A 16,336-nucleotide genomic window follows, 5' to 3' on the forward strand; every position below is an offset into this window, starting at 1 on the left:
AAATAGCCCTCCAAGTTGGGACAGTATTAAAGGAATTCAGTTAATAAGATAAAGAATCTGAAGATGTAGTAATTTAAATCTATCCCTCCTTTCTGTACTATATGACTGCAGAATTTGAGAACTGATGTTTAATGAAAAACTTCATGAACACTGGTTTATGCTATTTTAGCTTGGTTCCCCAAGGAACACTCAGAGGGGATAAGCACCAGTAGGGAAGGAAGGAAGACTTAGGATATGGTTATGCAAATATAGTTGTTTGGGTTAGGATAAGATATTTCAGCACATCTGGAGAGGAAGCTAGTTGTAATTACCTGGAGAGAACAGCCTATAAGTAGACCAACTGAGACTGTGCATCAGTTTTATTTATGTCACTTTCCCCCAACTACATGGAATGTGTTCAATACATTTATTTTCTTTTGTTCTTCATAGCATGAAGTAGTTAGGCTAGTTGATGAAATTGGAAGCATAGAACAAATATGGCGTAAAACTAAAGAGATTTGGATTTGTAAGCCTGCAAATGTTTTACTTTGTTCCCCCTGCACCATTTACCAAGATCTAGTCTACATAAGGAAATAAAATTGAATCCTTGCTTCATGTTATATTTTTAATGAAATGAAATGTTTGCTTTTTTATATAAAGATTCTGCTAGTGTTCAGCATTTTTTACATAATACTCTCATTTATTCATTGAAGTGTTTATTGAGTGTTTGCTATTTACTAGTACTGCTCTGGATGATAAGCATAAAAAGAAGTTATCACAGTATGGAAGGGAGGGCCAAATCTATATAGCCCATAGAATAGAATGAAGAAGACCCTTCAATTCCCAATTTAAGGTGGGCTCTCAAAAGACCACAGGCTATAGTTTGAATACAAAGAAAGTAATTGTCCTAAAAAGTATTTCCAGATTATTACATACATGCCTGATATGCTTTTTGGGGGGAGGGGTTTGTTAATGATATATACTTGTTAGAATATTATAAGTGTAATAAAGAAGATACACATAATGTACAACCTCATAGTTTAAAAATTAGTACTTTAATTTTTTTTTCTTATGATTTAAGGTAAAAGCAAACCTCTGATATTCGTAGATTTAGACCTCTATCTGGTCTCTCCCTTTTTTTCCTCAGATTTTTTTTTCTAATTATTTTCTTTTTCTTCTACATCTTACTTTCTTCTCCCTTCTCCTCTTTGTTCTTTGGACTTACTCTTTTTTTTTTTTCCAGTATGGTATCTTCATTCAGTCTTTATCTCTCCTGCTTGCCTGGCTTTCTTTCTCATCACTGGTTTCCTTCATCTTCCTCACTGGTGTTTCCTTTTTCTTTTTCTTTCTCTTTTTTCCCTATGTATTAATCTCCACATTTATGACCACAAATGGACTTTTTCTTTTCCACCTTTGCTTTCACCTCCCTTTTTATTTTTAGTATGAAGTCAGTATATGTATACAGGCATAAACAATATTATACATTATTTGCTATGTGTAATGAATAAGAGTGTTTTTCTTTAATTTACAAAGAAACTGAATGCAATATATTATATTCCACCTCAAAAAAACAAAACATAAATATATTCTTGATTTATATATGGCATTAGTTCATTTTTTGAAGTCTCTGAATCAGCAGAGCCTGAGAGAATAAAATAATCAATTACTTCTTACATTACAGAAAAAAATTCATGAAAGAGAAACCATAATATACATAGTACATAACTTAATTTTAGAATATTTTTCATCAATGAATTTTTTCCTTATTTATAATTGGGCAAATATCACTGGAGCATTTGTGTCTCTGTCATAAATGCAGGTCTAGCCTAATTGGAAAATAATATAAATTAGTTTTCTTGAATTGTTTTTGCTTTATTATAATTATAAATTCATATATTCACCATGATTGCATTTACTGATTTAGCAGTATGCACAACTATTACAGGAACTATGTATTTTTATGTAGAGGAGACAAATTTGTGAAAAACTACATTAAATTAAAACATGCCCCTAAGGTTTTATTGCATTCTAAATTATATTAAAATTTTAATAAAATAGCATAAGACATGATGAAAATAAACTGTCTTTAAATCTACCAGATTTCATAAATTGGTAAGCATAATACAGGGGAATGGGCTAAAAAATAGAATGGAGCTGACAGAAGATAGAATCAGTGAGGATAGTTCCATAGAATTTACTCAATCTGAGCAAAGAAAATAGACTGAAAAAAATAAACAGAGCTTCAGGGACCTGTAGCACAATAACAAAAAATCCAACATTCATATCATGGGAGTCCTAGAAGCATTTGAAGTAATAATGGCTGAAAGTGTCTCAAATCTGATAGAAGATATAAACGCTCAGAATCAAAAAGCTATGTGAATCTCTAGTAGGATAAAACCAAAGAAATCCATTTCAAGACATATAATTAAATTTTGAAAACTAAATTCAAAGAAAATATCTTGAAAACAGTCACAGAGAAAAGATGCATTACTTATAGGGAACACTAATTTGAATGGCAGTTGATTTCTCATCTGAAACTATGGAGGTCAGAAGAAAGTAGTACATTTTTTCAGATATTGAAAGAAAAGAAGTGTAAATTGTGAATTCTATGATTGGGGAAACTACTCTTCAAGAATGAAGGGGGAATAAAGACATCTGCAAATGAAGGAAAGCTAAAAGTCTTTGCCCTAACAGAACAGCTAAAGAAAGATCTTAAAATTGAATGAAGTAAGAGAAATAATGTTCTAAGGAGCATCAAGAAGGGAAAAAAGAAAAGGATGGAAAGACTGAAAATACTGGTAAATACAATAGATTATCCTTCTCCTCATAAGCTGTCTAAATCACATGTGATGATTGCAAAAAAATTATAACACTAATGATTCTCATTACAAGTGTCCTCCTTATAAGAGAAAAGCAGAGGGAGATTATACACACACACACACACAAGAAGACAGTGTGAAAACAGAGACAAAGATTGGAGTGATGCAATCACAAACCAAGAAATGCCAAGGCATGTCAGTAGCCACCAGAAGCTAGAAGGGTCAAGAAACCTATTCTCCTCCAGATACTGTGGAAAGAGCAAGGAGCTGTCCACACTTTGATTTTAGATTCTGACCTCTAGGGCTGTGAAAGAATAAATTTCTGTTGTTTTACACTACCCAGTTTGTGGTTATTTGTTACAGTAGCCACAGGAAACTGATACAGATCAGAACAACAAAATCACCAAATAAGATCTAATTTACAGATAGAGGGTGATCCACCCAACAGCAGAAGACTACATGTTTTTCAAAGAACCTGTGTAACATACAATAAGATTGACCATATTGTAGGCCATGAAAAAAACACCACAACAAATTTTCAAAATTCAAATTATATGGAATATGTTCTCTGACCACATGGAATAAAACTAGAAATAAAGACATATTCATAATAGCCAAACATTGGAAACAATCTAGACGTATTTCGGTGGGTGAATGGTTAAACCAAATATGAGATACTATTCAGCAATACAAAGAAATCATCTACTGATTTAGGCAAAATATTAGGTAAACTTGTAGGGAATTATGTTAAATGAAAAATTGCTGGGGGAGGAACCAAGATGGCAGTGTAGAAGAACGTGCTCTCACTCTCTCTTGCGAGAACATCAGAATCAAAATTAGCTGCTGGACAATCATCAACAGGAAGACACTGGAACCTACCCAAAAAGATTCCCCACAACCAAAGACAAAGGAGAAGCCATAATGAGATGGTAAGAGGGGCACAATCACAGTAAAATCAAATCCCATAACTGCTCGGTGGGTGACTCACAGACTGGAGAACACTTATATCACAGAACTCCACCACTGGAATGAAGGTTCTGAGCACCAGGTCAGGCTTCCCAACCTGGACGTCCGGCAACAGGAGGAGGAATTCCTAGAGAATCAGACTTTGAAGCCAAGTGGGAATTGATAGCAGGAATTCGAAAGGACTGGGGGAAAAAGAGACTCCACTCTTGGAGGGCACACACAAATTAGTCTGTGCACCGGGACCCAGGGGAAGGAGCAGTGACCCCAGGGGAGACAGAATCAGACCTACCTGCTAGTGTTGGAGAGCCTCCTGCAGAGGTGGGTGGTGGCTGTGCCTCACGGTGGCGATACGGACCCTGGCAGCAGAAGTTCTGGGAAGTACTCCTTGGTGTGAGCCCTCCCAGAGTCTGCCATTAGCCCCATCAAAGAGGCAAGTAGGCTCCAGTGTTAGGTTGCTCAGGCAAAACAACCAACAGGGAGGGAACCCAGCTCCACCCATCAACAGTCAAGTGGATTAAAGTTTTAATGAGCTCTGCCCACCAGAGCAACAGTCAGCTCTACCCACCACCAGTCCCTCCCATCAGGAAACTTACATAAGTCTCTTAGATAGCCTCATTCATCAGAGGGCAGATAGCAGAAGAAAGAACTACAATCCTGCAGCCTGCGGAACAAAAACCAGATTCACAGAAAGATAGACAAGATGAAAAGGCAGAGGACTATGCACTAGGTGAAGGAACAAGATAAAACCACAGAAAAACAACTAAATGGAGTGGAGATAGACAAACTTCCAGAAACAGAATTCAGAATAATGATAGTGAAGATGATCCAGGACCTCGGAAAAAGAATGGAGGCAAAGATTGAGAAGATGCAAGAAATGTTTAACAAAGATCGAGAAGAATTAAAGACCAAACAAACTTAGATGAACAATACAATAACTGAAATGAAAACTACACTAGAAGGAATCAATAGCAGAATAACTGAGGGAGAAGAACAGATAAGTGACCAGGAAGACAGAATGGTGGAATTCAGTGCTGTGGAACAGAATAAAGAAAAAAGAATGAAAAGAAATGAAAACAGCCTAAGAGCCCTCAGGGACAACATTAAACACAACAACATTCACATTATAGGGGTCCCAGAAGGAAGAGAGAGAGAGAAAGGACCAGAGAAAATATTTGAAGAGATTAGAGTCAAAAACTTCCCTAACATGGGAAAGGAAATAGGCACCTAAGTCCAGGAAGTGCAGCGAGTCCCATACAGGATAAACCCAAGGAGAAACACACCGAGACACATAGTAATCAAACTGGCAAAAATTAAAGACAAAGAAAAATTATTGAAAGCAGCAAGGGAAAAATGAAAAGTAACATACAAGGGAACTCCCATAAGGTTAACAGCTGATTTCTCAGCAGAAACTCTACATGCCAGAAGGGAGTGGCACGGTATACATAAAGTGATGAAAGGGAAGAACCTACAACCAAGATTACTCTACCTGGCAAAGATCTCATTCAGCTTTGATGGAAACATCAAAAGCTTTACAGAAAAGCAAAAGCTAAGAGAATTAAGCACCACCAAACCAGCTTTACAACAAATGCTAAAGGAACTTCTCTCGGTGGGAAAAACAAGAGAAGAAAAAGATCGACAAACACAAATCCAAAACAATTAGGAAAATGGTCATAGGAACATACATATCGATAATTACCTTAAACGTGAATGGATTAAATGCTCCAACCAAAAGACAAAGGCTTGCTGAATGGATACAAAAATGAGACCCATATATATGCTGTCTACAAGAGACCCACTTCAGACCTAGGGACACATATAGACTGAAAGTGACGGGATGGAAAAAGAATTCCATGCAAATGCAAATCAAAAGAAAGCTAGAGTAGCAATACTCATATCAGATAAAATAGACTTTAAAATACAGAATGTTACAAGAGACAAGGAAGGACACTACATAATGATCAAGGGATCAATCCAAGAAGAAGGTATAACAATTTTAAATATATATGCAACCAACATAGGAGCACCTCAATACATAAGGCAACTGCTAACAGCTATAAAAGAGGAAATCGACAGTAACACAATAATAGTGGGGGACTTTAACACCTCACTCACACCAATGGACAGATCATCCAAAATGAAAATAAAGACTGAAACAGAAGCTTTAAATGCCACAATAGACCAGATAGATTTAATTGATATTTATAGGATATTCCATCTAAAATCAGCAGATTACACTTTCTTCTCAAGTGCGCATGGAACATTCTCCAGAATAGATCACATCTTGGGTCACAATTCAAGACTCAGTAAATGTAACAAAATTGAAGTCATATCAAGCATCTTTTCTGAGCACAATGCTATGAGATTAGAAATGAATTACAGAGGGAAGAAATGTAAAAAACACAAACACATGGAGGCTAAAAAATATGTTACTAAACAAGCAAGAGATCACTGAATAAATCAAAGAGGAAATCAAAAAATACCTAGAGACAAATGACAATGTAAACACGATGATCCAAAACCTATGGGATGAAGCAAAAGCAGTTCTAAGACGGAAGTATATAGCTATAAAAGTCTACCTGAAGAAAGAAGAAAAATCTCAAATAAACAATCTAAACTTACACCTAAAGGAAGTAGAGAAAGAACAAACAAAACCCAAAGTTAGCAGAAGGAAAGAAATCATAAAGATCAGAGAAGAAATAAATGAAATAGAAACAAAGAAAACAATAGCAGAGATCAATAAAACTAAAAGCTGGTTCTTTGAGAAGATAAACAAAATTGATAAACCATTAGCCAGACTTATCAAGAAAAAGAGGGTGAGGACTGAAATCAATAAAATTAGAAATGAAAAAGGAGAAGTTACAACAGACACCGCAGAAATACAACGCATCCTAAAAGACTACTACAAGCAACTCTATGCCAATAAAATGCAGAACCTGGAAGAAATGGACAAATTCTTAGAAAGGTATAACCTTCCAAGACTGAACCAGGAAGAAAGAGAAAATATGAACAGACCAATCACAAGTAATGAAATTGAAACTGTGATTAAAAATCTTCCAACAAACAAAAGTCCAGGACCAGATGGCATCAGAGGTGAATTCTACCAAACATTTAGAGAAGAGTTAACACCCATCATTCTCAAACTCTTCCAAAAAATTGCAGAGGAAGGAACACTCCCAAACTCATTCTACGAGGCCACCATCACCCTGATACAAAAACCAGATAAAGATACTACAAAAAAAAGAAAATTACAGACCAATATCACTGATGAACATAGATGCAAAAGTCCTCAACAATATACTAGCAAACAGAAACCAACAACACATTAAAAGGATCATACACCATGATCAAGTGGGATTTATCCCAGGGATGCAAGGATTCTTCAATATATGCAAATCAATCAATGTGATACACCCTATTAACAAAATTGAAAAAAAAAACATATGATCATCTCAATAGATGCAGAAAAAGCTTTTGACAAAATTCAACACCTATTTATGATAAAAACTCTCCAGAAAATGGGCATAGAGGGAAACTACCTCAACATAATAAAGGCCATATACGAGAAACCCACAGCAAACATCATTCTCAATGGTGAAAAACTGAACATATTTCCATCTAAGATCAGGAATGAGACAAGGATGTCCACTCTCTCCACTATAATTCAACATAGTTTTGGAAGTCCTAGCCACGGCAATCAGAGAAGAAAAATAAATGAAAGGAATACAAACTGGGAAAGAAGAAGTAAAAGTGTCACTGTTTGCAGATGACATAATACTATACATAGAGAATCGTAAAGATGCCACCAGAAAACTACTAGAGCTAATCAATTAATTTGTTAAGTTGCAGGATACAAAATTAATGCACAGAAATCTCTTGCATTCCTGTACACTAATGATGAAAAATCTGAAAGAGAAATTATGGAAACACTCTCATTTACCATTGTAACAAAAAGAGTAAAATACCTAGGAATAAACCTACTTAGGGAGACAAAAGTCCTGTATGCAGAAAACAATAAGACACTGATGAAAATAATTAAAGATGATACCAACGGATGGAGAGATATACCATGTTTTTGGATTGGAAGAAACAATATTGTGAAAATGACTATACTACCCAAAACAATCTAAAGATTCAATGCAATCCCTATCAAATTACAAATGGCATTTTTTACGGAACTAGAACAAAAAATCTTAAAATTTGTTTGGAGCTGCAAAAGGCCCCAAATAACCAAAGCAGTTTTGGGGGGAAAAAAAACAGAGCCGGAGGAATCAGCCTACTTGATGTCAGACTATACTACAAAGCTACAGTAATCAAGACAATATGGTACTGACACAAAAACTGAAACATAGATCAATGGAACAAGATAGAAAGCCCAGAGATAAACACACACACCAATTGTCAACTAATATATGACAACGGAGGCAAAGATATACAATAGAGAAAAGACAGTCTCTTCAATGAGTGGTGCTGGGAAAACTGGACAGCTACATGTAAAAGAATGAAATTAGAACACTCCCTAACACCATACACAAAAACAAAACTCAAAATGAATTTGAGACCTTAATATAAGACCAGACAGTATAAAACTCTTAGAGGAAAACATAGGAAGAACAGTCTTTGAAATAAATCACAGCAATATCTTTTTTGATCCACCTCTGAGAATAATGGAAATAAAAACAAAAATACACAAATGAAACCTAATGAAACTTCAAAGTTTTTACACAGCAGAGGAAACCATAAACAAGATGAAAAGACAACACTCAGAATGGGAGAAAATAGTTGCAAATCAATCAATGGACAATGGATTAATCTCCAAAATATATAAACAGTTCATGCAGCTCAATATTAAAAACAAACAAACAACCCAATCCAAAAATGTGCAGAAGACGTAAATTGGCAAAATGTCTCAGACACACATTATCAGAATTTGTCTTTGTAAACTTCCCCATGAACTGAACAATGTGTAAGAATTCCTTGTCAAGATAATAGCATTTAGCTGAAGCAACATGTCCTGCAGGCTGTCTATTATACTGAAAAATGTAATAGTTCTTGGAATATGGCAAGGGAAGTATTCCAAGATGAGTGAAGGAAAAGCTTAAAGCCCCAGAGAGAAAGAAGGGCATAGCACATTTGGGGGCCCTTAAGAAGGTCCAGTATGATTACAACAGAGAACGAAAAGGGAATGACCAGGGTCTAGTCAGGTCAAGACCACACAACTGAGTTATGATCACTGGAATGTGAACCTAGCCCTTGTGATTCTCCAGTCCTCTCTCTACTCTTTCCCCTACTACCATGAAGGCCACGTGTCAAAGATGATGAAATCAGAAGGAACCTGTGTTCCAAAGTCTCTTTTGCAACAGGGCTGCTCAGAAGACAGCTAACCTGCCCCAGATCTATCATGTGAGCAAGAAATAAATTTTTACATAGTTAATGGACTGGGATTTGAAGATTATTATAGCAGCTAGCATTATTAACCTTGACTAATATACCAGATCCTGTAAAAGATCAGTTTCAGCCATCTCTTTTCACATGCTTGAGGTGTGCTCTATCTAGGCTTACACCTACTTCATGCTAGGACTTAGGTGAAAAGAATCAACCATGATTCTTTCTTATCCAACCCGATTATATTCACTATCATTCTAATTAATATCATTCCCATTTAAAGTGCTATGCTATCAGTGAATTAAAGAAGAGTCCTGAGATTAATACAGAGTTGAATCTGTAAGTGTGAATCTAAAGCTTTGCTTAAAGACCTGGTTGGTTTTATACTTATCCAATATGAATCATCATGAATTAGAACTTCACATCAATTTTTTATCCTACTGAAACTCGATTGCATGTGTATCTTGTATTCCAGTAAGATGTTGTCAAAGCCTTTTAAGTATACTGTAAATAATTTAAATGGTTTCTTATATGCAAATGTTCACAAACAGTATAGAAATTAATACATTTATTTGGGGGTATTGAGGGAATACTCCTTCAAAAAATGAAAGTCTTCAGGGCAAATTATGCATTAGAGACTTCATTCCTTTTTTGATGTTTATTTTCAATTTTAAATATAGCCTCTGATTTAATTTTACAGTAACCCACTTAATTTGAGCAAGTATAAGAATGGAGACTGAAAAAAGTTAAGTGATGTGTCCAAGGTCTATGGCTAAGGAAACATAGAGATGGGACTAGAACATGGGTGGTCTCACCTTAGGTATGTCCTTTTCCTACATCTTTCATTCTTACCAAAAATGGACTCCTAAAAACTGCACATGTGTACATGTGTTATGGGAAACCCTCAGGAAATTCTTATATATCAGGCCCAAGAATCTCTGCACTGTCATGTAATGTTTGCTTGAATGTTTTCCTACTCTTGGGAATTAGATGGCATGACCAAACTTGACTCCACACCTTTAAAATGTAAATAATAAATAAACCTACCTAATAGTATTGCTATTTGGATACATACTGATAAATATTTACAAAGTACTCAGAATAGTCAATGGTAAATAATAAACATGTATATGTTAAATAAAACTGCTTGGCTTGTGGTTGCTATGAGTAGTTTTAGAATGCTTTAGCTCATCATCTACTATTGCCTTACAGACAATTAATGTTTAATTACAATGAATTACAGGCTGTATTAGTTTTCTAGGGCTACTGTAATAAATTAATGCAGAATGAGTGCTTTGGACAACAGAAATTTATTACCTTAGTTCTGGAAACTAGAAGCCCAAGATCAAATTTTGGTGGGGCCATGAATACCTCTCTCCTAGCTTCTGGCTTGTGGCAGCATAATATTCACATGGTACTCTCCCTGTGTACATGACAGTCTCTGTGTCCAAATTTTCAGACTTTATAAGGACACCAGTAAGAAGGCGTCTGAGACGGTGGAGTAGAAAGACCCTGAGCACAACTCCTCTCATGAGCACACCAAAATCACTACTATCTGCAGAATGACCATCGCTTAAAAAGACTGGAACCTGCCAGAAAAGATCTTCTACAACTAAAGACATAAAGGAGGAACCATAATGAGATGAGTAGGAGAGGTTGACTTAAGATATAATCAAATCCTATTTCCCAAGGTGGGCAGCCCACAACTTGGAGAATGATTATATTGTACAGGTGCTCCCACAGGAGTGAGAGTTCTGTGCCCCACCTCAGACCCCCCAGACAAGGGGTGTTGCACCAGGAAGATGATCCCCCAGAGCATTTGCTGTGAATTCCAATGGGGCTTAATTTCGAGAGCCCCAAAGGAAATAGAGACTTCACTCTCAAAGGGAACAATCAAAATCTCATGCACACCAGAACTCTGGGCAAAAGCAATAATTTAATCAGAGCCTGGGCCAGATATACCTTCTGGTCTTGGAGAGTCTCCTGGAGAAGTGGTGGGGGGGGAGGCTCACCTGAGGGACATAGACACTGTGGCAGCCATATTTGGGAACATTTTACCACATGAACACTACTGCTGGTGGGTGCCATTGTGGTTCATTAACGCCAAGACCTGGCCCCACCCAAAACCCTGTTGGCATCACTGCTGGGACACCTCAGCCCAAACAACTAACTGGGCAGGGACACAGCCCCATTCATCAGCAGAAAGGCTCCTAAAGATTTCCTGAGCACATAGCTACCTCTAGACATGCCCCTAGGTATGGTGCTGCCCACCAGAGGATCAAGACACATCTCCACCCACTAGTGGGAAAGCACTGGCACTTCCTTCCAGGAAGCTTGTACTAGCCACTAGACCAGTCTCACCCACCAGGGGGCAGACACCACATGCAAGAAAACTATGATCTCACAGCCTGTGAAACCAGCCCACTCACAGCAGGCCAGACACTCCCCTGGGACCAGTGCACTAACAGGCCAATGCAAGTTTTGGGACACCCCGAACCCAATACCAAACTGTGTCAGGAACCATCACCCACCAGCACAAATGATCTAAAATGAGCTCTGTGATCCCTGACTCTAAGAACTGGCTCTGCCTGCCAGTAATCTGACACTAGCCCCAGGACTTGGCTTCACCTACTAGTGGGCAAGCAACAACCACAGAATCTTTAGGACCCTGACTCAGCCCCCCAGGGAGATAGCACCAGCCCTAGGACCCCATACAGTTCTGCAGTGAGCCACCTCATGATGAGGCCCCATTAAACAGCACCCAGCAGCATACACACAAGCTAGGACCTGGGAAACAACCAGGCCAGAGGGCCAACCAAAACTACCGGACGCCCCACATACTCAGCCCACTGCAACAGAAATACCCACAAAGCCCTCTTAAGGGAAATCCCTAGAACATATAGCTTAGTGAAAACAAGGGAGTGCACTGTTGGGACATATAGGACATCTCCTACAGAAGGCCATGTTTGCAAGTTTGGGAAAGGCAACTAACCTATCACATACATAAAAATAGTAACTTAGAAAAAAGGTGAGGAAGCAGAGGAGCACGTTTCAGATGAAGGAAAAAGATAACCCCCCAGAAGAACAGCTAAGTAAAATGGCGATAGGCAATATACCTGAGAAAGAGTTCAGAGTAATGATCATAAAGATGATCAAAGAACTTGGGAGAAGAATCGATGCACAGAGTGAGAAGTTAGAAGATTTTAACAAAGAGTTAGAAAATATAAAGAAGATCCAAACAGAGGTGAAGATTACGATAACTGAAATGAAAAATACAGTAGAAGGAATCAAAATTAGGCTAAATGATACAGAGGAGGAGAACAGTGAGCTGGAAGAAAAAGTAGTGAAAATCACTGCCACTGAACAGAAAAACAGAAAAAAGAATGAAAAGAAATGAGAACAGTTTAAGAGACCTCTAGGACAACATCAAGCACACTAACATGGCATTATAGGACTCCCAGAAGGAGAAGAGAGAGAGAAAGGGACTGAGAACATATCTGAGAAACAATAGTTGAAAACTTCCAAAACCTGGGAAAGGAAACAGTCACCCAAGTCCAGGAAGTGCAAAGAGTCTGATAGAGGATGAATCCAAAGAAGACACCAAGACGAACTGTAATTAAAATAACAAAAAATAAAGAAAGAGAATATTAAAATCATCAAGGTAAAAGAAATAAGTAATATAAAAAGGTACTCCCATAATGTCATCAGCTGATTTTTCAGCAGAAACTCGGCAGGCCAGAAGGGAGTGACATAATATAGTTAAACTGAGGAAAGGGAAAAACCGACAATAAGGAAGACTTTACCAAGCAAGGCTCTCATTCAGATTTCATGAGAAATCAATAACTTTACAGACAAGCAAAAATTGAAGGACTTCAGCACCAGCAAACCACATTTACAACTAATGAAAAACAAAATTTTCTAGGCGAAAAAGAAAAGTCCACAAATAGAAGGAAGAAAATGATGAGATGAAAAAAGCTCACTGGTAAAGGCAAACATACAGTAAAGACAAGACATCACCCCACATAAAACTAGGAGAAAGGGCAAAATAAAAAAGTAATAAAATCATTTATATCCACAATAAGTAGTTAAGGGATACAGAAAACAATTATCTGTAAAATCTAATTCAAAATCACCTAAATCATCAAAGTCATCAAAAACAGTAAGTGTGAGGGGAGGACACTAAAAATGCAAGGTTTTTAAAGTGCATTTGAAGTTAAGAGAAAGCAAATTAAAACAATCATGTTTATATGTAGACTGCTATACAAAGACCTCATTGTAACTGCAAACCAAAAATGTAGAATACATATACACACACAAAAGAAAAAGCAACCCAAACTTGACAGTAAAGACAGTCATCACACCAGAAGAGAATATAACAAAAGAAGGGGAAAAAATAAACCTACAAAAACAAATCCAAAACTATTAATAAAATGACAATAAAAACATACATATTGATAGATAACTTAAATGTAAGCCAACTAAATGCTCCAACCAAAAGACAGAGAATAGCTAAATGGATACAAAAAAAAAAAAAAGACCTGCATATATGCTACCTAGAAGGGAGTCACTTCAGATCTAGGGACACATACAGACTGAAAGGGAGAGGGTGGAAAAAGGCATTCCATGCAAATTGAAACCAATGAAAGCCAAAGTAGCAATACATATATCAGACAAAATAAACTTCAAAATAAAGACTATTACAAAAGACAATGAAGGACACTACATAAAAAAGTATAAGAGTTGTAAATATGTATTCACCCAACTTAGGAGCACCTCAATACATAAGGCAAATGCTAACAGCTATAAAAGGGGAAACTGACAGTAACAGAATAATATTAGGCAACTTTAACACCCTACTTACACCAATGGACAAATCATCCAAACAGAAAATAAATGAGGAAACACAAGTTTTAAGGGACATATTAGACCAGATGGACTTAATTGATATAGGACATTCCATCCTAAAACAACAGAATATATATTTTTCTCATGTGCACAAGGAACATTCTCCAGGATAGATCACATCTTGGGTCACAAATCAAGCTTTGGTAAAATTCAGAAAATTGAAATTGTATCAAGCTTCCTTTCTGACCACAACAGTATGAGATTAGATATCAATTACAGGAAAAAAACTGTAAAAAATACAAACATATGGAGGCTAAAAAATACACTACTAAATAACCAAGAGATCACTGAAGAAATTAAAGAGGAAATCAAAAAATACCCAGAAATGAATGACAATGAAAACATGATGACCCAAAACCTATGGGATTCAGCAAAAGTAATTCTAAAAGGGAAGTTAATAGCGATACAATCCTACCTCAAGAAACAAGAAAAGTCTCAAATAAACAACCTAAACTTATACCTAAAGCAATTAAAGAAAGAAGAACAAAAAAGCCCAAAGTCAGCAGAAGGAAAGAAATCATAAAGATCAGATCAGAAATAAATGAAACAGAAATGAAGGAAACAATAGTAAAGATCAATAAAAGTAAAAGCTGTTTTTTTGAGAAGATAAACAAATGTATAAACCATTAGCCAGACTCATCAGGATAAAAAGGGAGAAGACTAAAATCAACAGAATTAAAAATGAAAAAGGAGAAGTAACAACTGACACTGCAGAAATACAAAGGATCATGAGACATTACTACAAGCAACCATATGACAATAAAATGGACAACCTGTAAGAAATGGACAAATTCTTAGAAAAGCACAACCTTCTGAGACTGAACCAGGAAGAAATAGAAAATATAAAGAGACCAATCACAAGAACTGAAATTGAAACTGTGATTAAAACCTTCCAACAAACAAAAGCCCAGGACCAGATGGCTTCACAGGTAAATTCTATCAAATATTTAGAGAAGAGCAAACACCTATCCTTCTCAAACTCTTCAAAAATATAGCAGAGGGAGGAACACTCCCAAACTCATTCTACGAGGCCACCATCACCCTGACACCAAAACCAGACAATGATGTCACAAAGAAAGAAAACTACAGGCCAATATCACTGATGAACATAGATGCAAAAACCCACAATAAAATACTAGCAAACAGAATCCAATGGCACATTAAAAGGATCATACACCATGATCAAGTGAGGTCTATCCTAGGAATGCAGGCTTCTTCAATACATGCAAATCAATCAATGTGATACACCATTTTAACAAATTAAATGTTAAAAACCATTTAAGGATAAAAACCATATGATAATCTCAATAGATACAGAAAAAGCTTTTGACAAATTTCAACACACATTTATGATAAACACTCTCCAGAAAGTGGGCAAAGAGGAAATATACCTCAACACAATAAAGGCCATATATGACAAACCCACAGCCAACATCATTCTTAATGTGAAAAACTGAAACCATTTTCTCTAAGATCAGGAAAAAGACAAGGGTGCCCACTCTCACCACTGTTACTCAACTTAGTTGTGGAAGTTTTAGCCATGGCAAACAGAGAAGAAAAAGAAATAAAAAGAATCCAAACTGGAAAAGAAGAAGTAATACTGTCACTGTTTGCACATGACCTGATACTATACATAGAAAAACCTAAAGATGCCACCAGAAAACTACTAAAGCTCATCAATGAATTTGGTAAAGTAGTAGGATACAAAATTAATGCACGGAAATCTCTTGCATTCCTATACTCTAACAACAAAAATCAGAAAGAGAAATAAAGGAAACATTTGTATTTACCCTTGCAACAAAAAGAATAAAATACCTAGGAATAAACCTACCTAAGGAGGCAAAAGAACTGTATGCAGCAGAGTATAAGACACTGATGAAAGAAATCAAAGACAATACAAACAGATGGGGAGGTATACCATGTTCTTGGATTGGAAGAATCAATATTTTGAAAATGACTTTACTACCCAAAGCAATCTACAGAATCAATGTAATCCCTATCAAATTACCAATGGCATTTTTCACAGAATTAGAGCAAAAAATTTACAATTAGTATGGAAACACAAAAGACTCCGAAAAGCCAAAGCAATCTTGAGAAAGAAAAAAGGAGTTGGAGGAGTCAGGCTCCCTGACTTCAGACTATACTATAAACCTACAGTAATTAAGACAGTATGGTATTGGCACAAACACAGAAATATAGATCAGTGGAACAGAATATAAAACCTAGAGATAAACCCATGCACTTATGGTAACCTAATTTATGACAAAGGATGCAAGAATATACAA

General features: G+C 36.5%; 1 protein-coding gene across 1 annotated transcript in view; it reads right to left on the reverse strand.

The window, feature by feature from the left end:
• Nucleotides 1–16,336, reverse strand: part of GUCY1A2 (guanylate cyclase 1 soluble subunit alpha 2) — a gene marked incomplete at its 5' end in the record, with an annotated part of 427,337 nt that overhangs the window by 226,031 nt on the left and 184,970 nt on the right. The window lies entirely within an intron of this gene.

This window comes from Mesoplodon bidens, assembly GCF_964165515.1.
Source record: "Mesoplodon bidens genome assembly, chromosome: 7".
Taxonomy (NCBI): domain Eukaryota; kingdom Metazoa; phylum Chordata; class Mammalia; order Artiodactyla; family Ziphiidae; genus Mesoplodon; species Mesoplodon bidens.